Here is a 24,398-nt window from a genome sequence, read left to right as displayed (position 1 = left end):
CTTACTCTGATTCTTCTTTACCTCCTCCTCTAAGTTTGGAGATATCAAACTTAACCTTGTATGTAGGCGGCGTTTCATCTATTATGCAGACAGCGTTGAACCCGTAGTTGAATGAGGTGTGGTACGATAATTGAGAAGAAAGTGGGAAAGTCGAGTTTCTAGAGTACCTTCTGATAACCTCTTCATTCCAGATTTGAAAGTTTGTACAGCTCTTTCAGCTAAATCATTTGATGAGGGATGATATGGTTCTGTTTTAATATGTCTGATTCCATTTAAATTCATGAATCTCTGAAATTCTGTATTGGTAAAGACTATACCATTATTTGATACAATGACTTCCAGTAGGCCATGTATACTAAAACTATGATGCAGCTTTTCTATAGTTGCGCTCAATGTGGGTGATCTGACTTCATACACATCCATCCATTTAGAATGTGCATCTACAATCAATAAAAAGATGGTACTTAGGAATGGTCCTACATAATCAATATGTCGTCTAACCCAAGGTCGACCATGCCACTCCCACGAATGCAGTGGTGCTGAAACAGGCAACTTCTGTTGTTACTGACAATGGGGACAGTGCTTTTAATGTCACTGTCCACGCCTGGCTGCCAGACATAGCTTCATGCAAGTAGTTTCATCTTTGATATGCTTGGATGAGCACTGTGAAGCTCTGTCAAAAGTTGTTCTCTTCCTTACGAAGACACGACAATTCTTGATCCCCACAACAAGATTCCGTCTTGACAACTTAACTCTGTTTCTCGGGCATGGAATGATCTCCTCAGACACTGGTGAATTTAACCACCCTTGCAATACAAGGCCTCTGACTTTTGATAAAATTGGATCTCTGTTTGTCCAATTTCTTATTTGCTTCACCCATACAGGTGAAGAATTCAAGAAATTCAGCACAAGTACAACTTCTTGTGGCACCAGATAAGTGATTTCTGATGCTTGCAATGTACATTTCTTTAATCGTACACTGGCTTCCAAGAATCTTCTTATCTCCAGGTTGGCCAAATGTTCAGTTTCAGTTGATGCTGTGATCAGAACATCATCTAAGTAAACTACCACTCAGGGGAGTCCTTGCAAAAGACTCTCCATAGTCTTTTGGAAGATTGCACATGCAGACAATACTCCAAAGAGTAGGCGAGTGTATTGATACAGACCCTTGTACATGTTGATGGCTATGTATCCTCTAGACATGCTATCCAGTTCTAACTGTTGGTAAGCATGGCTCATGTCCAGTTTTGTATAGAATTTTCCTCCACCTAACTTTTTATATAAGTCATCTATCCTCAGGATAGGAAATTTATCCAGTTTGGCTGCCTTGTTCATGGTCAATTTATAGTCCCCACAAATTCGCATGGTTTGATCAGGCTTCACCACTCGGACTATGGGTGCTGCCCATTCTGAAAATTGGACAGGTTGGATGATGCCTAGTTTTTCTAACTGGCACAGTTCTGCATCCATCTTCTCCTTTAAGGCATAAGGCACAGGTCTGGCCTTAACAAAATGTGGTGTTGCCTCAGGATCCACATATATTTTTACTTGCAAGCCTTTTAACTTCTCCTCATTTTATCCCGAAATACCCTGTCGTATTTCCTTAGCAGTTTGGGAACTCTTCCTCTTCTCAAGTGAAATATTTCAGACCAGTTGAGTTGATTTTCTGTAACCAGTCTCGGCCCAGAAGACTAGGTCCTTCACCTGTCACTATGATCACTGGAGGCTGAGCAGTCTGTTGCCTGTAGGACACAGGTACTGTGATGATGCCCATTACCTATATGGATTCTCTAGCGTATGTCTTCAAATGAGCAGTTATCTGCTCCAGATTCAGTGGCTCGGTACCTTCATTTAGATATTTAAATGTGTGCTCTCCCACAATTGTGGTTGAGGCTCCCATATCTACCTCCAATATTAATGGCTTCCCATTCACTTGGATTGTGACAGTAATAGGGTCAGTTTTTACTGTTGTGACATTTTACATGGAACAGGTGTTGCTATCGGCAGCTTCAGGTTCTGTTGTATTATTCAATTCAATCATATAGTTTTGCTGCTTTATGGGCTGTTTCGATTTTGCCCTTCATTGCTTTATTACGCGACCTTTCTTATGGCAGTGATGGCATTCTGCCTCCTTGAATCTGCAGGTGTCCGGTATGTGGCCACCTCTACATCTGTAACAGATTAACTTCGGAAATGCTTCCACTAGGCCTTTTTATTTTTCTAACGGCGGACATTGCCTCTTGCTTCACTGCTGTGTCTCTGGTTTTTGCGCCACCTCTGGTACTTTTCTGCTCCACATGAAGAACAGTGCTATGTTGTATGTGTTGTAAAGCCTGTGAGTCTCTCACAGCACTTTCCATGGTTAGTGCTATTTCCACGGCGCGCTTCAAATCGATGTTGACTTCTGCAAGTAAGTGGCACTGAATGGTGTCGTTGTGAACTCCACAAACTAATCGGTCCCACAGCATATCATTGAGTGTGTCTCTGAAGTTGCAGTATTCAGTCAACTGCTTCAACTTCGCTATATAGGTTGTGATGGACTCCCCTGGGTCCCTAACTCTGGAATTAAACTTAAACCTCTGCATTATTATGGATGGTTTCGCTGGAAATGTGTTTTCATGAGGTCTACTAATTGATTAAAGGATTTAGAATTGGGCACGTTCAGGGCCGTCAGATTATGGATGAGATTGTATGTTTTGCTGCCACATACACTCAAAAGGATTGCTTTCTGCTTTTCCTCCGCGGTAATTTTGTTTGCTACGAAATAAAAACCAAGGCGTTCTACATACTGGCTCCAGTCTCCCATAGTTGCATCATAAGGATTGATTCTGATGAAGAGTGGCATGACTGGTAAGTATTGTTTTCTTTTATTTTAGGATTTGATGCATCTACGTTAACAAGGCAAGGTGCAACATCAGAGCTATCCCATCCTCATCAACATATGTAAGGACTTGATTTACCGGACAGGTTTCAAAAAGAAACAGTTAACTTTATTACAGAGAGGTTTACAGATGCTACATGCTCGAACCAGGTCCTTGACAATCAGCCCCGCCCCCGGGATTACCTGCGTTTAGGGCTCATTGATCTGAGCCTCCAAGAACAATCTCGTGGCCCCTGATAAACAGAGGCTATACCTTCAGTAACTACATTTAATATGTCCTTTGAAATTTTGGACCAAGTACTTCTTGCCTGAGGCTTCACCCCTCAGAGTGTCAGCTCAGCAAGTTTTTACACAGAGAAAACTTCTCCAGGATCAATCAAGTGCCCTGTAACTCAGTCTCCTGCAAGATCAAAGGACTCTCTCACCAAGTCAAGGAAGCCACATATAAGTCATCAGCTTTCACTGGGTGGGTTAGTGGAGGCACAAGAGACATGTGTGAGTTTCACTAAATTGGGGAGGCTGCATTAAATTGCATCAAATTGCATTTAACTTATCTATAAGTGAGTAATTAAACATATCAATGAGCTTCCCACTGCTAACGGGCTAGTTTCCCATTTTCTTGCCTTCCCACTGCTGACTTGATTGCTTACAGTTTTCCTGTCACTGGAAGTCTGAGGCTTGGCCTACTGTCAACCTGCCCACTCCAAAAAAAAATCCAGCACAGTATTTCCAATAATGCAGCACTCTGGGAGTGCTGCACTGAAATGTTAGCCTAGTTCCTGTACTCAATTCTCTGGAGTAGGCCTTGAACACACAGTCCTCTGACTTAGAGCTAAATGTGCTATCCACTGAGCATGGCTGACAGCTGTTGTGGAATTAAGGAACTAATCAGAATATGACTGCAATAATGCTATGGAACCACCTTTTAAGCTTTGAACTCACGCTTACAATTTTAGCTAATTCTCCTGTGCAATTTATATGTCTTTAGTGCTTTTTCTTCTGATTGACTTCGGTAAAAGTCCTGATATGCCCAGAAGGCCCTGCATTAGCTCATCCATGTAATGGCATGCTTTTCACTCAGAAAAATTAGAAGCCTGTTTTGAAATAATTATTTGTGTGAGTGCTTCTTGCTGTCCTATTCATACCCCTTAGCAGCAACAATTGAAACAAGGAATTTTGAAGAACTTTGAGGATGAGATAATTAACTGTATCTCAGCAGGAGGTATGTGTTCTGAGTGAAAAATGATAACCTATATGAAATGCAATCGGAATTCTGATAAAGGACCCCACCCAAAACAGTAACTTAGCTTTTTGCAAATGCTGAGGCATTTTTTATATTTAAAAGAATATATTTATTTCTAATTCTATTAATTGGCATCTGTCATGTCGGGGTGTGTTTTAAGTTGTTGGCCAATCAGAGGTCAGTGGCTCTCCAGTGCTGGCAAAAACTTAATCAGGAGTGATAGCCACTGCTGGCACTACACTTGGGCCTAGGTTAAGGATCAGTGCTGGATTCCCAGATAGAGGTGACTGAGGGCAAGGTGCATGTTGCAGGGAGGGGGCTGCTGGCAAGTGGGATGGAGATTGCTTCAGAAAGAGGGGCATGTGGTGGCTTTCAGCGGCCCTGCCCTCTCCCAAAGCCAGATCACTCGATTGAGCACAGTGTGGACCCTGTGAATGGTGGACCCTGCCCCCACAGAAGCCCGCAGGTAAACCTGACAGGATTTGTTGGGTGGTCTCCCCGAATGGTGAGTCCCATGTCTGCTACTGGTTGAATACCAGTGGCGGCAGAATAAGGCCATTAAATGGCCCTTAAGTGGCTACTTAAGGACTTCAATTGACCTCCAGTGGAAAGGCTGCTCTCCTTGATCAGGGATGGGCTGGAATGTGGGAAGGCAGCAGGGTCCCCACCCTGTACCCTCTCACCTGATCAAATGGCCACTCCACTTCTGAACTCTCTTCCATGGGATTCATTAAATTTCATCCTATGTATTCATGAGATATATATACTTATTATTTTCTATACTGTCTTTCACATTTGTATTGTTTCTGCTTCCCTCTGCTGCATGTGCACTCTCCTTGCCATTTGCAATTGCCATTTTGCTCTATTTGCATGATTCAGCTCTCCTTACGCATTTTCCAACGTTGTAATACTCACTTTCAATAGTTATCAGTACAGCATTTTCAGCTACTAGTCAAGCATTAGGAATTTAGGCATATTGCATTTAATTGATCCTTAACAATGAAAAGCACTATGAATATAAGGCCAGTGGGCTAACCTGCACTTTCTTTGTTTATTCCTGAGAGAAACTTCAGGAACAAGAAAAAATGCTAATGGGCATAATTTTGCCCCCGTTGGGGGGAAGTTTAGGAGCGGGCGCGTGAGTGCACTCATGTCCGTGAGGCTAAGTGCTGCCTCAGGGAGATCGGCACCAAATTTAAAAATGCTAACAGTAGAAAAAAATAATTCCCCTGACATGTCCCCTCATGTGACACTGTCACATGAGTTGGGACATGCCCATCACTTTCATTGACACTTTTATTAAAAGTTTAAAAAACTACATGAAACCTCATCCCGCCCATGGTTGAGGTTTCATGCTTTTTCCAATGCCCGCCAGGGCTCCTGGCCTGCCTGCCAACCTTAAGGTTGGACGGGCAGCTCTATTAAGCCTGTTAATTACTTTGCCAATGGCCTCAATTGGCCATTGACAGGTCGGCGGGTGCACAGCTGATTCTGCTGAGCCCCCGCCTTCCTGAAAATTGAAATGAGGCGCGGTTATGTCGGGAGTTCCGCCCAAAGTCATCCCGGCGCCCCCCCCCCCCCCCTCCCCCACCCCCCGCTTGCCTACCGGGAAATCCTGGCCAATATCTACTTCAGTAATGTTAAGGTAAATTTACTCCAACTTAATGCACACACACTAACATTAACACATAAATATAATTAAATCATTAGCTCCTGGCTTTCTGTATGTGTTTGGCTTACATCAAGAATTCATATAGACTGTGTCACTGCATTATTAACAGCACTTAGGGACTGATGGTGCCATTTTTTTTTATTAAAAAAATTTCTTGACTGCTTTGTTTCTGGAACAGCTAATTTCAAAATCTCGAATGGAGAAAAACTACATTCACCAGAGGCTGCACCTTTCTAGCCCAAACTTTTCCAATGCATATTTTCATTACAATTAAGTTAAATTAATAGCAGCAGATGCAATAAGATAATTGTGCCACAGCTAAAGTAAAATGTCAAGCAAGTGAAGTTTATCCAGACAACGCAGGAACATGGGTATTGCTGGATGAAAAAATACCAAGTTCCAATCAGCTCTCATGCTGCTTTATCCTGGTTGTTGCAGGATATAATGAAGATATTGACTAATTCTAGCAATCATTTTCTGTCAATCAGTCTACAACTAACCTTGCTTGCTTCAATGCAACAATGCTTGCTTCATCAATGACCTTCCTTCCATCATAAGGTCAGAAGTGGGATGTTTGCTGATGATTGCACAATATTCAGCATCATTCATGACTCCTCAGATGCTAAGCAGTCCATGTCCAAATGCAGCAAGAGCTGGACAATATCCAGGCTTGGGCTGGCAAGTGGCAAGTAACATTTGCACCATACAAGTGCCAGACAATGACCATCTCCAACAAGAGAGAATCCAAACTTCACCCCTTGATGTTCAATGGCATTACCATCACTAAAGCCCCCACTATCAAAATCCTGGGGGTTACCATTAACCAGAAACTGAACTGGACTAGCCATATAAATACTGTGGGTACAGGAGCAGGTTAGAGGCTAGGAACCATGTGATGAGTAACCCACCTCCTGGCTCCCCAAATCCTGCCCACCATCTACAAGGCGCAAGTCAGGAGTGTAATGGAATATTCCCCAATTGCCTGGATGAGTGCAACTTTCACAACACTCAAGAAGCTGGACACAATCCAGGACAAAGCAGCCTGCTTGATTGGCACCACATCCACAAACATTCACTCCCTCCACCTACACATTAGCAGCAGTCTGTATCAACTACAAGATGCACTGCAAGAATTCACCAAACTCCAAACTTCACCAAACTTAGTGGATGATTGCTTCTCAGACTGGAGGTCTGTGACTAGTGATGTGCCTCAGGGATCTGTACTGGGACCATTGTTGTTTGTTGTCTATATCAATGATTTGGATGATAATGTGGTGAATTGGATCAGCAAGTTTGCTGATGACACTAAGATTGGAGGCATTGTGGACAGCGAGGAAGGCTTTCAAAGATTGCAGAGAGATCTGGACCAACTGGAAAAATGGGCCAGAAAATGGCAGATGGAATTTAATGCGGAAAAGTGTGAGCTGTTACATTTGGAAAGGTCAAATCAAGGTAGGACATACACAGTAAATGGTAGGGCACTGAGGAATGCGGAGGAACAAAGGGATCTGGGAGTTCAGATACATAATTCCCTGAAAGTGGCGTCACAGGTAGACAGGTTATAAAGAAAGCTTTTGGCATACTGGCATTCATAAATCAAAGTATTGAGTATAGGAGTTGGGATGTTATGATGAGGTTGTATAAGACATTGGTGAGGCCAACTTTGGAGTATTGTGTGCAGTTCTGGTCACCTAACTACAGGAAGGATATCAGTAAGATTGAGAGAGTACAGAGAAGATTTACTAGGATGTTGCCGGGTCTTAAGGAGTTGAGTTACAGGGAAAGATTAAACAGGTTAGGACTTTATTCCTTGGAGCGTAGAAGAATGAGGGGAGATTTGATAGAAGTTTACAAAATTGTGAGGGGTATAGACAGAGTAGATGTGAGTAGGCTCTTTCCACTTAGATTAGGAGAAATAAACACGAGAGAACATGGCTTTAGGGTGAAAGGGGAAAGGTTTAGGGGGAACATTAGGGGGAACTTCTTCACTCAGAGAGTGGTGAGAGTGTGGAACGAGCTACCATCTGACGTGGTAAATGCGGGCTCACTCTTAAGTTTTAAGAATAAATTAGATAGATACATGGATGGGAGAGGTCTGGAGGGTTATGAACTAGGTGCAGGTCAATGGGACTAGCGGAATAATATTTCGGACAGACTGGAAGGGCCGAATGGCCTGTTTTCTGTGCTGTAGTGTTCTATGGTTCTATGGTTCCTTAGACAGCACCTTCCAAACCCACAACCACTACCATCTAGAGGGACAAGGGCAGCAGATAGATGGGAACATCACCACCTAGAAGTTCCCCCCCAAGTCACTCACCATCCTGACTTGAAACTATAACACCTTTCCTTCACTGTTGCTGGGTCAAAATCCTGGAACTCCCTTCCTAACAGCACTGTGGATGTACCTACACCACATGGACTGCAGTGGTTCAAGAAGGCAGCTCAGCACCACCTTTTCAAGGGCAACTAGGGATGGGCAATAAATGCTGGCCCAGCCATCGGATTCCACATCCTGTGAATGAATTTTAAAAAGCTCAGACATTAGGTGAGGAAAATCCACAGAGATGCAAAAACTTGGGGCAAAAATTTTCGCTCGGCATGCGGGCGCGCGCTAACAAGCTCGAGCATAAAATAGCACGCAATGACATTGGGCAAGCGTCCGGGCATCATCTTACACGCTCAGCATATTTCAGTTGGCAGGTGCACGTTAAACTCAGGAGCACGCCTGCCGACAATTAAGATGGCTTTTAAGTCTATTAATGGCACAATTAGCTGGGATTTTTCACTGCCGTCCGACCTTACAGTTGGCGGGCGGGTGAATCGGCCAGCCGGCCTTTGCATTTTAGGGAAACCAAGGGCATTATGAGGTTTCCATCATCAAATTAAAAATAAATGTATGAACAGAATTTTCATGTTGCATATGATTAGGTCACTGTTTCCAATGCGTGGACATTTTTTCCTGGCTTTTGAAATCTTTATTTTGTATATTTAAATTCTTCAGCTCCCTGAGGCAGCTCTTTGCCTTCAGGGAGCTTTCATTCCACGCTCTCCCAAGCCCGCGCTGGCTTCAGCGCTCGCCCTCCTCCCAACCCCAACCCTGGCAGTGCTGATCATATCAACGCGTGCTTCACGCTGGTTGGCCGTTAATTGGCCAGCCAGCATGAAATCACGGTCGGGGCCGATCACGGTCAGTGGTCTGTTTCCCAGACGCTCCAGGGCCTGCCGATCGCGCCCGCCCACCGAGCTGAAAATTCAGGCCTTGGGAACCATAGTTTCAAAGTCACCTGTTTCTCCCAAGCATGGTACATGTTGCATCAACACTATTTGTTTCTACTGTCTCCTGAAGCAGATTGTTTCATAGATTCACCACTCGCTCATTGAAATAATACAGGGGCCGGTACTTTCTGGCCTCGTCATGGCGGGACCCGTCGCGAGAGAGTCGGCGGCCCAGCCAAAAGCCTGTTGATTTTTGATGGGATCGGACGATCCCGGAAGCGGGCAGGGCTGGAAAAGCTGACCCAGGGCTTTTGATAGGCAGGAGGGGATTGGTAGGGTTGTTAAATCAGTAAATACGTGACACTGAAATAAAAGCAAAATACCGCAGGTGCTGGAAATCTGAAATAAAAGCAGAAAATGCTGGAAAAACTCAGCAGTCTGGCAGCATTTGTGAAGAGAGAAACAGAGTTAATGTTTCAAGTCTGTATGATTCATCTTCAGAACATGTGACCCTAACTTGCTGTAATCACGCCAGCTTTAATTGCGGCCAGTTTGGGGGCATCCAAGTAACCTGCTCCGCAAATGATTATTATATGTTAATTAGGCTCAGTTCCACAGTTTTCAGAAGTCATTAAATGTTAATTGGCTGGATTTTTCAGGGCTGGGAAATCTGGTATTTAAATGGAAATAGGAACAGTTGGATGCAGCAGTTAAATGTTTTTTAGATGACTGCTTATGGACCTTGAGGAGGGGGAATACTGTTCCCCCATGCCCAACCCGGCCCATCAAGCAAATCTTCTGTCAGGATCTGCTGACCCTTACCCTTACCACGAACTGCCTCCCTCCCACAATTTAGCAACTGCAACCCCCCAGCCCTAATAATTTTCTCCCTCCCTCTCTCCTTTCTACTGTGCTCCAAGCGTCCCCACCATGCCGCTATCTTCTCCGGTTGGCTTTCCCTTCCATCAGCCAGCCAGTTGCCAATTGTGCTGGGTGGTAGATATAAGCCCGGATTTCCTCCATGGCAGAAAAATGGCAAAATGGCTGAAAACCCAACCCCTATACCTCAGAACATGGCATTTCCTATTTTCACGGGTGCGGGATTGGAGTCGGGCTGAGGCTCACGCATGCGTGTTTTACGGAGGCAGCCGGCCATTTAAATCATCAGCTGCCTCCACTGATGTTGGATTTTGGCATGCCAGCAGTAAAACTCGAAGTGTCCAGGCAAGAGCTGCTCTAAACTTAGCGGCGTTGTTTGGATAGCCAGAGATAAGGTACACCTTTGGATATGGTCCCGGGACACCTTTGGGGTGGATAAGGTACCCTTTGGGAGAGGTAAGACACCATTTAGGATTGTTAAAATTAGACATGATTGTGTGTAAAAAGTGCACAAACTCATTGGAACAGTCCGTTAAAACTCATTGGAACTTTCAAAGCAGCCAAGGGATTTAACTCTGCTGGGCTTTAAATTAAAAGAAATATAAGTCTGGAGTTCAAAAGAAATTGCTTGATATTTCATTCTGTCTATTGGCATAAGCCCGAGGGCTGTGATTATAGGATCTGTGCCGCAATGATTGTTTTTACAAACTAACACTGAGGTGCCTGTGAAGTGAGCAGTTTAACTGACAGCTCCAAATGGTTATGGAATAGAAATGTTTGTTTTCATAAGAGATTAGTTAAAGAAATTTACACGTGTTGAATGATTTTTTTATCAATGGGAGTGTTTTTTTGTTTATAATAGTGACATAATAAATAGACACCTAACTTTAATTTATCTCAGCATGGCTCCTGGGGATTGCCCAGGTTAGATACTAAGTGAGATGGCATAGCTCCTATTTTTTTTAAATTCATTCATGGGATGTGGGCTTTGCTGGCTGGGCCAAAATTTATTGCCCATTCATAGTTGCCCTTGAGAAGGTGGTGGTGAGCTGCCTTCTTGAACCGCTGCAGTCCATGTGGTGTAGGTACACCCACAGTGCTATTAGGAAGGGAGTTCCAGGATTTTGACCCAGTGGCAATGAAGGAACGGCGATATATTTCCAAGTCAGGATGGTGAGTGACTTGGAGGAGAACTTCCAGGTGGTGGTGTTACCAACTATCTGCTGCCCTTGTCCTTCTAGGTGGTAGTGGTCGTGGGTTGGAAGGTGCTGTCAAAGGAGCCTTGGTGAATTCCTGAAGTGTACCATCTACAAGATGCTGGACAGTGGCCTGCCTTTATCCTGGATGGTGTCAAGTTTCTTGAGTGTTGTTGGAGCTGCACTCATCCAAGCAAGTGGAGAGTATTCCATCACACTCCTGACTTGTGCCTTGCAGATGGTGGACATCTGATATGCCACTGAACATTGTTCCAGAATTTATTGTTAGTTAGGAACACCGATGTCTTTTATTTTCCATACACATTGGCTGGAATTTAATGGTCATGGTGAGGGGCTCATCCACTGTCTGAAAAACTGGTGACAACCCTGCTACAGCCATTTTCGGGAAGCCCGCTGGGATTAAGCCCCAATTGGGCATCACCTTCCCGCTGTCAGGCTTCCCAACTCCATGTGTGGGGAATTTTCCCCCAGAAATCCTAGTGTAGGGCAGTTGTCCCACCTCCTCCCACCACCACCACCTAGAGAGCTGCCAGCCAATCAAAGGCAGGCCGCTTTACAGCACAGGCACTGCCACCAGGAGTGATAGCCACTACAAGTATTGCATGTGACCTAGCATGAGGATCGACAATAGATCCCAGGAAAGTTGTAACTGATTCAGGTTCTCTGGGGCCAGACAAGGAAGTCAGAGAGAGCAGGGTTGATTTGCAAATTGTGGGGCGGGAGTCTTCCTCCAGGTCTCTATTCCCACTGGCAGGTGTCTCCATTGGGAATGAAATGGCTAGCAAGGAGGATCCTCCTCTACCAGGGCCCAGGACTACCTGCCACACTATTCCTAGCAGTAGGCCTGCGTGGCATGGTTAACCACATGCTGCTGGTTAAGTAGCACCCATGGTGGGATGAGGCCCTTAGGTGGCCTTCCTGACCTGACTTAATCAGGGGTAGGTGGGAAGGCGGTAGGACCTGCACCCCACACCTTCCCAGTCAATCAGACAGCACCCACCTCTCAGCTCCAAAACCACCTCTAGAGGGGCCATAATCTTGCCCATTATTTCTTTCCATTTAAGTAACTCTCGCCTCCTAGATTTTTGCTGCCTATGTGAGTGCCTTTGAATTTCCATACAATGGATTTCATCCATTTATTCAATTCCCAAGAATTTTCAAATTCTCCCGTAGTTGATTCTGTTCAGCCTTGAAGTTTACCATCTCATTAATTTTGCATTATCTGCTAAGTAAGACAATGTGCTGGTTACTCTTATTTCTTGACCACTTCCTGATCACCTTAAAAGATATTAAATAAAAGAGTTTCCAAAATAGGCCCCTGTGGGACATCACTGGAACAACATTTTAATTACTTCATCAAGTTAAGTCTCTGCACATACTATCCATTTGCTCTACACTACCATAAATAAAGAAACCTAGAGACGGAAGCTTACAATGTTTACATTGAAATCCCTATAAGAAAAATTCTTTTGGGTTTCTTGACAAAAAACATCTTTAATAGCAAATATATCAGACATGCATGTCAATGAAAAAATGTAGCAAATGAATCAATGCTACCAAAAATGAAAACTTGAGATGCTGCAATGAAGGATCCTTCCAGTTAATTTACTTCATCTCCACTTACCATGGTTTGTCTCATTTGTAATTTCAATAATGGTGTAAACATCTTCTATGTTTCAAGAAGTTACTCAGGTTTCTAACTAAAAGACAGAATAATGAATCATATCTCATTGCAGCAGTGATTGACATGAAAAGTGTTTGTTGCTGTCGGAGTGCAGTTTAGATGGAAATCACATAGCACCAACATAAATCCACTCACGCAGCTGGAAGATAAGATCATATAAATATAAGCTTGTTTTCGTTCCTTAAATCTGGGCCATCTTCTAATTTGTTTTTTTTAGATCCACACGGCACAATGCAGCAGATTAGGATGAGGTATAAATGATTTCACATTGCATACCAAATGAGTTGTCAATACTTCTCCTTTGAACTGTAAATATCTCTTTGAAATGTCCCTGGCCTTTCAGTATAACTGTGTTCTATTAGTGTAGTGTAATTATTATAAAGGCGCTATGTAAGTAACAGCATTGTCTGAATTATGGTCCTAAAGTTTAGTCATAATTCTGCAGAGATGACATTTTACAGCTCCTACAGTGTATTTTTTATCCTGGTGCTAAGGATAATTTGCAAAAGAAGAGAGAAACATTGCTCTAAGATTAGAGTTTGCGCAGTTACAAATAAGAGAATCATAATCCTGCTGAAATGTGAAAAAAATTTAAAATTCTGCATGCGTGTCAATTTTTTTCAGACTAATTTTCCACAGAAAGGATTTAGCTTTTAAAGCAAATAATATTCTCAAAAGATAACAAAACACGCTGAAAAATCTCAGCAGGTCAGGCAGCACCTGTGAAGAAAAACAGAGTTGACGCTCAGAGTTAGGTGCCCTTTCATCAGAACTGAAGAAAAATACAAATGTAAGAGTGTAAAAGCCAGTGGAAAGCGGGAGGGAGCAAGAAGAACAAAAGAGAAGGGGCAGAATGTTATAGGGTTGTGGAGGGGATGGTGGTGTGGATGAACCGCCCCCTTTCACCCCACCTGCTCTGCGCCAGCCTGTCCCATAGCTATAACGCACTGTAGGTGGGATAAATTGGGAGTGTGGGACTTCCACCCCTCATTGGGGAGGAAGTCCAGCCCTCGGGAGCTGCTGACCAATCGGATTGGCCGACAGCTCCATCAGTCCCGAAACGCCAAGAGCGCATTAGTGGGTGCTGCCGGGATTGCAAGCTGGAACAAGAAGAGGGTCCATGGATCCTGAAGCCAGCTAAGTCTGGTGGGGGGCTCTTGAGCAGCGAGGGTTTGGGCAGTTTAGGGAGATGGGTGGGGATGGTGTATTTAATGGAGGAGGTGGGTAGGAAGAAGGGGATACCATCTTAAGGGGATGCCCCCAAATCTGCAAAGGGCACCCCACCGAAGATAGTACCCTGCCTCCTTCCTGCCCTTTGAAAAAGTTTTTGAAAAAAGGAGCCTGCCCTCTCCCACCCGACTGCCGACGCCATCCGTTTTATGGTGTGGGCTGCATATTATCAGGGTCAATTAGCTTGTTAACGAGCTCTGTTGACCCTTGATTATTTATTTAAATATGGCAAACAGGCTGCTGATTTCAGCGCCCACCCACCCCTGTATTATGGGGGTGAGCTCAGGGGTGTGCATGAAGGTGATGGAGCGGGCACATGCCCTATTTTACATGCCCCCCTCCGTCAAAAACATGCCCAGCAGAGGCATGTAAAATGCAGCCAGGGTCTGTGATAAGGTGGCGGTCAGGGGAGATTAAATGACAAAAGATTTCATGATGCAACAGCTGAAGAGAGTGACAATGGGTATTATAGTAACTAGCTTTAAGGAATGTAGTGACTGTAGCTTTAAGGCTTATTGTACTGTGTAGTATCACGTGGCAGTGTGAACGAATCAGTGAAGCACGGGAACCTTTGGGGTATAGTTTGTGTCTAGTTGTGGATCTTGATGGAAGCATGTAACTGCTGCTGAAGCCCTGTAAATAAAGTTTACTGTTTCTTATGAGAAACTTGCCTGGAAAATCAAGTCTATAACAACTGGCGATGAGGGCAAATTGGTTCCTGTCCCTCGCCCAGTGAATGTGAGTGTTTTTCTTTAAACAGAAGAAAGGGAGAACATGGCAGGATCGACACCTTCGACTCATCCACAGAGGATTGGAGTCAATATGTAGAACACCTCGGGTTTTTTTTTTCCAAGCAAATGAAATAACAGTGGAGGAGAAAAGGAAAGCAATTCTCCCAATTGTCTGTGGGAGTGAAACTCATAGTTTAATCCATAGTTTGACGGCCCCGAATGCTTCCGATTCGAAGACCTTCAGCGAATTCGTAGGCCTTGTAAAGGGTCATTTTCAACCCAAACCCTCCGTAATCATGCAGAGGTTCAAATTTAATTTGAGAGTAAGAGCCCCGGGGGAGGCCATAGCAACATACGTAGTGAAGTTGAAACAGCTAACTGAACATCATGACTTTGGGGAGACCCTAACCGATATGTTAAGGAATTGTTTGGTCTGCGGTGTGCACGAAGATTCCATTCAACGACAGTTATTAGCTGAAATAAATATCAATTTTCAAAGAGCATTGGAAATAGTGCTTGCGATGGAAAGCACAGAGCAGGATTCTCAAGCCTTACAGGGTGTATAAAATAGTGCCATTTTCCAGTTGGTGTGGGAACAGACCACTGGGCGTGGTGTGAAAACCAGGGGGTCAGCCGTGAATCGGGAGACGGTCCCTGCTATCCAAAAATTTAAAATATATACAGAAGACAGCTCAGCAGCAAATCTGAAAATGAATTCTTACCGATGTGGAAGTAACTATATCCCGAAACTTCCCGTTTTAAAGAGGTGGAACGCCATTATTGTTATCAAAGACGGCAAACTGAAACAATGTAAAGCAAGATTGAGACAGACTCCCAGGCAGCAAACTAAATTGACTGAAGGACATAATGTGGAAGAACCAGAAACCACTAATTCCAATGTTTATTCTCTATTTAATGTGAAAGTAGGGAAAACAGAGCCAATGACTGTTACTCTGCAGGTTAATGGAAAACCTTTAATCATGGAACTGAATACTGATGCATCAACCACTGTAGTGAGGGAGCACGCATTCAAATATTTAAACAAGGATACTCACCAATTGAACATAGAGCAGACTTCAGCCAAATTGAAAATGTATACTGGTGAATACATATAAGTGAAAGGTATTACCACTGTACCTGTTTATTACATGCACCAGACAGCACAGCTCTCTGATTGTTGTAGAAGGCAAAGGACCAAGCCTTCTAGGTCATGATTGGCTAAAAGAAATTAAACTAAACTGGTCTGAAACTTTCCAGCTGAGAGCTGGAGGATTGTCAGAACTGCTAAAGGAATATGACAAGGTCTTTCGAGAGGAACTGGGGCAAAACTAGGGGCTGCAGACTAAGATCTATGTTGACTCTGAGGCAACTCCTCATCTTTTAAAGCCAGGCATGTGCTTTATGCCCAGAGAGAGAAGTTTGATACTGAATTAAACTGTTTAGAGAAGCCCGGCATTATTCAGCAGGTTGAATTTTCGGAATGCACAACACCCATGGTTCCTATCTTGAAGCCAGATCAGACCATTCGTATCTGTGGGGATTATAAGCTAACAGTAAACAAGGCTGCCAAGTTGGACAAGTACTCTATCCCCAGGATCGAGGATCTGTATGCCAAATTAGCAAGAGAGAGAAATTACATTATATTAGACATGAGTCACGCATATTAGCAGCTGGAACTGGATGATACATCAAGAGCATTTATAACCATAAACAAACAAACAAACCATAAATAAACAAATTTATAACCATAAACATATCAATACATGCGCTTGCCTTGCGGTGTTTCTTTGGCCTGCATGATTTTCCAGAGAACAATAGAGAGCTTGCTGCAAGGACTAGCTCAAGTCATGGTCTACCTGGACAACGTCCTAATAACTGAGTTAACAGAAGCAGAACACTTGGCTAACTTGGAAGAAGTCTTAAAATGATTATTGGAGGCAGGGGTTAGCTTGAAAATGGAAATGTGTACCTTTCAGGCAAGTGAAGTCATTTACTTGGGCCACCGAATGGATGTCCAAGGGTTACACCTGGTAGAAGAAAAAGTCAAAGCTATTAAGGAGGCACTCTTGCCTACAAATGTCTCAGAGCCAACTTTGGTCTTAGAAGTCACCTCAAGAAGAAGCCTGCATGAAAGTTAAGCAGCTCTTGCACTCTTCAAACACATTAGTACACTACAGCTGACAAAATAATTAGTGCTAACTTGCGATGCCTCCCCCTATGGCATGGGGCCGGTACTATCTCACAAGATGGATGCCGGTTCAGAGAGGCCAATAGGCTATATATCCAGAACCATCTCTGGAGCTGAGAAGGATTATTCACAAATTGAGAAAGAAAGGTTAATGATTATTTTTGGAGTTAACAAATTCCATCAGTATGTACATGGCTGACACTTTACTGTATTATCTGATCACAAACTGCTCTTGGTCTGTTTAGCAAAGGAAAAGCTATCCCTCCCATAGCTTCTGCAAGAATTCAAAGATGGGCTTTGATTTTATTAACTTATGAATATACTTTTATGCACAGACTAGGGATGCATATAGCCTATGCAGGTGCCCTAAGTCACCTTCCTTTGCAGGAGAGCATTGAACATGCTCCAACTCCCCAAGAGATCATAATAGCAATGAATTTCCTGGATTCTTCACCAGTCTGTGCAAGGCAAATAAGACAATGGACAAACAGCGATCTAGTCTTGTCTAGAGTACAAGACCAAGTATTGAAAGAATGGTCCCAGGAACCAGTCCCTGAAGAATTGAAGCCACTCTTCACCCGAAGGAATGAATTGAGTAGTTAGGATGGCATCCTATTATGGGGTGCACGAGTCCATCATTCCTTCACAAGGAAGGGAGTCGCTCTTAACTGAGTAGCGTAGCGTGCATCCTGGAATTTCCAAAATGAAAATGCTTGCAAGGAGCTATATTTGGTGGCCAGGTATAGACGGTGGTATAGAAAAAAATGGCTAAACATTGTCGCCAGTGCCAACAACTACAGAAGTTGTCTGTTGCAGCCCCACTGCACCCGTAGGAATGGCTTGGTTGACCCTCGATGAAACTGCATTTGGATTACGTGGGCCTATTTCTAGGCACCATGTTTCTCCTAATAATTGATGCACATTCCAAATTCTTAGATGTGTACAAAGTTAGATCGTCAATGTCAGGTGTGACTGTGGAAAGATTACGCCACAGCTTTTCTATACATGGATTGCCAGAAGTCATTGTCTCAGACAATGGTACTGCATTTACTAGTGCTGAATTTCAAAGATTTGTGAGTCTAAAAGGTATCAAACAGGTAAAGACAGCACTGTATCATCCATCATCTAACAGATTGGCTGAGAGAGCAGTGCAAGCTTTTAAAGTTGGAATGAAAAAATGATCAGGAGGATCATTGGAGACTAAACTTACGCATTTCCTATTTCACTATAGAACAATCCCCCACACTACGACATGTTCAACACCTTCAGAATTACCTATGAAGTGCCACCTTCATACGAGATTAAGCCTGGTACTTCCCAATTTGGAGGAGAAGGTAGAGAACAGTCAAAGAAATCAAAAAGTAATTGATGACTTGCATAGTCAAAAGCGACAATTTACTGTCGGTGAAACAGAATTTGCATTAAACGTCGGTGGTGGATCGAGTTGGTTACTCGTGTAATAGTTCCTGTGACCTGACCGTTGTCATACCACGTAGAAGTGGAGGGCCGGATAACCCGGTCATTTGAGAGGAAAAGGGATACCCCAACAAATCGATGTTCCACCCGTAACCATTGTAGAACCTGTGGTCCCCGTTGTGATTGATCAACCAAGGATAGACAAACCAGGTGTCTCTGTTGAAGTGGATAACACTGAGCTGGCTGTGCCTAAGCAGGTGCCTGATATAGCTGCAGTTCCAGAAATTGAAGATTCTGCAAGAGGTTCTAAGGTCGTGAAGCTATGACGTTCCACCTGGATCAGGAAACCTCCTGAGAGACTGAACTAATAATTTCATAACCCATGCATATATTTGTAATGCCATGAATGTAGTTGTTTTTGTAAATACAAATTGTAAAAAAAAAATAAAGGAGGAGGAATGTAGTAACTGTAGCTTTAAGGAATGTAGTGACTGTAGTTTTAAGATGTATTGTACTATGTAGTATCACATGACATTGTGAACCAATCAGCCCGAAGTGTGGGAAACCTTAGGGTGGAGTTTATGTCTAGTTGTGGTTCTTGATGAAAGCACGTAACTGCTTCTGAAGCCCTGTAAATAAAGTTCACTGTTTCTTATGGGGGAGAAGTTTCTGTCTGGTTGGAGGTGTGAAGTGGGAGTAGGTGTGGGTGGGCGCAGACCCGATTGCCACCCCTGATCGGGTCTGTGCCTCCATTTTACATGGACTGTCCCAGCGTATTTACCGCCTCCCGAGGATAGCAGGAGTATGTGGACGGCAGCGGGTGTGCACAGACCGCTGGGTTCAGTGGCGACCCGACAGTCTGTTTAAAAGAAGGCCTGGCAGCCTCCTATAGGCTGCTCACAATGGCCAGTGCTAGGTCGCAGCAGAGGGGTTCGGGTGAACAGGCCAGGCTGGTGGGTAGGTCAGCGGGGGTCCAGTGCACCCCTCGTGTTTCTGATGACTGCCTTACTGCCCCCCATGAGGAGGTGGCAGCACGGCCGGAGGAGGAAGCCCCCCCACATGACGAAACTTGTCTAGGAGGAGGTGGCGGAGGTGGTGAGCTCCCGTGACGTGGTGCGGCGCACCTGGATCTAGTGTCGCAAGGGCTTCAACAATTTGTTGCACTCTGGCAGGGTGAGTACCATGTTGTCATTGGGCATTGAACACAGCAGGTAGCCTTACCCTCTGTGCGCAACCCTCCCCACCCCGCCCAAGTCTCAGTGTCGTGACTGCATTAAATCATTGATGGCATTTTTTTTTTTCTGGGTGGGCCAGCAGATATTGCCCATCCTGAGGTCAGCCTGAGTGGGTCATGAGGAGATGAGTTTCCCCCCGCAGCATGTGTTGATCTGACTCCCATATGACTGGTTTGGGGGCAGCCTGGAGGAGCTGCACCTAGGCGCAGACTCAGGACTCCAGGACATGTCCTAGTCAGGGTGATGAGATGCTGGAAGGGGAGCTTCAAGGTGGCGTGGCAACGAACCATTTGCTGCCCTCTACGCCGCACGAGCTTGCGCCTCCGTGTGGTTCCTAATGTGATGTAGGCAGCATGTGTACAAGGGGGCAGTGGGAGGAGGTGGGGGAACACACCTAGCATCTTTGTCTGAGTGATCGGCTGCAGCGGGGTGAGGAGGCATTGGAGGCCTGATATGTCCCACTCTGGTTGAGGTGTGTTGTGCGCGAACAGAGCCCATGTGCAATTTTCCCTAATCAATGCTTTTCTTTCTTTTTTAGGAGAAGGAAGTGGGGGCTTCTTGGAGGGGGCATCAAATGAAGCTTTGTGGGTAGAGTTTAGGAATAAAAAAGGGGCAGCCACATTGCTCGGTGTTTATTATAGACCCCCAGATAGTCAGTGGAAAATTGAGGAGCAAATATGTGCACAATTTGCAGAAGTTTATAAAAACAATAATAGGATAATTATATTAGGTGATTTCAACTTTCCCAACATTATTAGGATAGACATAGTGTTTAGGGCTTGGATGGAGTGGATATCTTGAAATGTGTACAGGAGAACTTTTTAGGTCAATTTGCAGAGGGTCCAACAAGGGACGGTGCAGTGCTGGACCTAATTCTGGGGAATGAAGCCGGACAGGTGGCTGAGGTGGTGGTGGGCGAGCATTTTAGTGATAGCGACCACAACATGGTACAGTTTAAGCTTGTTATGGACAAAGAAATAGACAAGTTGCAAAAAAATGTTTTGGATTGGAGTAGAGTGGATTTTAGTAAAATAAGGCAGGATCTGGCCAAGGGAGACTGGGAACAGTTACGTGTGGGGAAATCTACAGAGGAACAGTGGGGGGTGTTCAAAAAGGAAATGGGGAGGGTACAGGCTCAACATGTTCCCTCTAGGGTGATAGGAAGGAGTAACAAGCCCAGAGAACCATGGATGACCAGAGATATTCAGGATACGATGAAAAGGAAATGAGAGGCTTTTAGCAGGTACAAGGGAAGCAAATCAGCGGAGACATTAATGGAGTACAGAAAGTGCAGGGCAGAGCTTAAGAAAGCAATTAGGAGAGCAAAGAGGGGTTATGAGAAAGCTCTAGCTGGTAAAAGTAGGGAAAATCCCAAGATATTCTATAAATATATCAATGGGAAGAGGATAACCAGGGAAAGAGTCTGGCCCATAAGGGACCAAGGGGGCAATCTATGGGTGAAGCCAGAAGACATCAGTAGAGTGTTGAACCAATACTTCACATCCATCTTCACCCAAGAGAATGAGGATGAAGGTATTGAACTCGGGGAGAGAGACTGTGAGGTTCTTGAACAAATTGATATAGGGAGTGACAAGGTATTGGAGGTGTTGGCAGGCTTAAAACTGGACAATTCTCCAGTTCCGAATGATTTGTGTCCCAGACTACTGAGGGAGGCAAGGGAGGAGATCACAGGGACTCTGACCCAAATTTTTAATTCCTCTCTGGCCACAGGGGAGGTGCCAGAGGACTGGAGAACAGCTAATGTGGTTGTGCTATTTAAGATGGGTTGTAGAGATAAGCCAGGGAAATACAGGCCAGTGAGTCTCACGTCAGTGGTAGGGAAACTATTGGAGAAAATTCTGAAGGAGAGAATCTATCTCCACTTGGAAAGGCAAGGTTTGATCAGGAATAGTCAGCATGGCTTTGTCAGAGGGAGCTTATGCCTAACAAATTTGATTGAAGTTTTTGAGGAGGTGATCAGGTGTGTAGATGAGGGTAGTGTAGTTGATGCAGTATATATGGATTTCAACAAAGCCTTTGACAAGGCCTCGTGTGAGACTTATAAAGAAGGCAAATGCTCATGGGATACAGGGTAATTTGATAAGGTGGATTCAAAATTGGCTTAGCTGTAGGAGACAAAGATGCTTTAGTGACTGGAAGCCAGTGTCCAGTGGCGTACCACAGGGATCTGTGCTGGGTCCCCTATTATTTGTCATTTATATAAACGACATAGATGACAATGTGGGGTGTAGGATTAGTAAGTTTGCGGATGACACAAAGATTGGCCGGTTGGTTAACAGTGAGGTTGACTGTCTTGGGCTACAGGAAGATATAGACGGGAGGGTCAAATGGGTAGATAAGTGACAGATGGAATTTAACCCTGAAAAGTGTGAGGTGATACAATTTGGAGGGATTAATTTGACAAGGAAATATTCAATGAATGGCATGACACTAGGAAGTTCTGAGGAACAAAGGGACCTTGGCGTGTGTGTCCATAGATCTTTGAAGGTGGAGGGGCATGTTAGTGGGGTGGTGAAAAAGGCAATGGGACATTTGCCTTTATCAATTGAGGCATAGATTACAAAAGTAGGGAGGTCATGTTGGAGTTGTATAGTACCTTGGTGAGGCCACAGCTGGAGTATTGTGTGCAGTTCTGGTTGCCACATTATAGGAGGGATGTGATTGCACTGGAAGGGGTGCAGAGGAGATTCACCAGGATGTTGCCTGGGATGAAACATTTAAGTTATGAAGAGAGGTTGGATAGACTTGGGTTGTTTTTGTTGGAGCAGAGAAGACTGAGGGGCGACCTGATCGAGGTGTACAAGATTATGAGGGTCATGGACAGGGTGGATAGGGAGCAGCTGTTCGCCTTAGTTGAAGGGTCAGTCATGAGGGGACATAAGTTCAAGGTGAGGGGCAGGAGGTTTAGGGGGGATGTGAGGAAAAACTTTTTTTTTACCCAGAGGGTGGTGACGGTCTTGAATGCGCTGCCTGGGAGGGTGGTGGAGGCGGGTTGCCTCACATCCTTTAAAAAGTACCTGGATGAGCACTTGGCACGTCATAACATTCAAGGCTATGGGCCATAGGTCAAGTGTTTCTCATGTGTCGGTGCAGACTCGATGGGCCAAAGGGCCTCTTCTACACTGTGCGATTCCGTGATTCTGTGAAGGATGTGCAGAACGCGACCGACTAGAGGTGGCCAGGCACAGCTCTCCATATTCCGGGCTGAATATTGAATTCAACAACTTTAGATCTTAAACTCCCCCTCCCCCCATCCCCACCCCATTTCTTCCCCCTCCCCCTTTTTTTCAATAATTTATATAGATTCTTCTTTTCCCACCTTTTTCCATTATTTTTAAATCTACAACTAACACTTTGTTAGTCTGTCCGCCCGACCCCCACTAGAGCTGTACCTTGAGTGTCCTGACATCCATTCTTAATTAGCACTTTTCTTAGATAATATCACCACCTTCAATACCTCTTTGATCCTTTTGTCTGGACATCTTTTGATTATCTGCTCCTATCACTGCTTGCTTATCCCCACAACCACTCCACCCTCAACTTCTCTCTCCCCCCGCCCCCCACCTTAGACCAGCTTATATTTCATCTCTCTCCTAACTATACTTCAGTTCTGCCGAAGGGTCATGAGGACTCGAAACGTCAACTGTTTTCTTCTCCACCGATGCCGCCAGACCTGCTGAGTTTTTCCAGGTAATTCTGTTTTTGTTTTACAGCTCTCCATAAGCCGCTTTGAGCAGGAGGCCCTTGAACTGGAGAGGCACCATGCACCCAGGTCTACTGGCGTCGGTGAGGCTGGGGTACCACGGCCTGGCCTTTATGCCCAACAGTGAGGTCAGCATTGTCCTCCCAACAGCCATAGCACTGATGATTGTTAAATTAGTTATTGTTGCAACATTGCTGGAACATTGGTTATGGAAGGTTGAGTGCATAATGAGCTGGGAGGACAGGGATGAACTTTGTCATTGTCTACACGCTAACTGATGCACTACACTTGTTATTCCTTTCAGCATCATCAGAGCACGGACGGGAGGAGGAGCAGCAGGTGCTCCCGCTCACACCTGACTTAAGTCTCACCAGCATCACACCATTTCTGCGAGGCAGGCACCTGCAGATTCTAGCAGCTCGGTGGGAAGGTGGGAATTTGAACATCGGCTAGTGTCCTGGGGCACAGTGGTGACGTCACTTCACACTTGCTGGAGGAGCTGGCAGAGACAGAGGGTGCCCATGGTACCAGCAGTCGGTGGACTGCAGGGGACCAGGCACATGCTCAGTTGGTGCCTGATGATGTGCCTCTGGAGTCGTCCAGCCGGTGCAGGAAATGTGGCCAGGTGTGCAGGAGCATCTGGGGGAGACACATGAGGCTATGTTGGCTTGATCTCTGTGGTGGAGGAATCTACGTGGACAATCGCCGAAGCAATGAGCCTCATGTCCAAGTGCCAAGCGTCCTCCATGGAGAGAGTGGCGACTCTTGTGGAGACTCTGCTCCAGGAGACCCGTCAGGTCTTCCTGGGGATGCGCTCTGAGCAGCAAGCCCTCATATCGGCATTGACCTCAGCTGGTCAATGCCAGTGTGAGAGATGGTGTGGGCATCATTGTGGAGAGCGCAGCATGCAACCACTGTCACCGAGACACGATCCAGGGGGTACCGGAGTGCACCCCCTGAGTGGTCCAGGCACCGAAAGCGAATCTTGAGAAGACCGATGGTTCTCTCCACCACAGCCTTTGTGGAGACATGGCTCCTATTGTACCGCTGCTCAGCTTCTTGGATGGCAGAGATGGCTGATG

This window comes from Cetorhinus maximus, chromosome 1 (assembly GCF_964194155.1).
Source record: "Cetorhinus maximus chromosome 1, sCetMax3.hap1.1, whole genome shotgun sequence".
Taxonomy (NCBI): domain Eukaryota; kingdom Metazoa; phylum Chordata; class Chondrichthyes; order Lamniformes; family Cetorhinidae; genus Cetorhinus; species Cetorhinus maximus.
Note: the sequence above shows the minus strand (reverse complement) of the source record.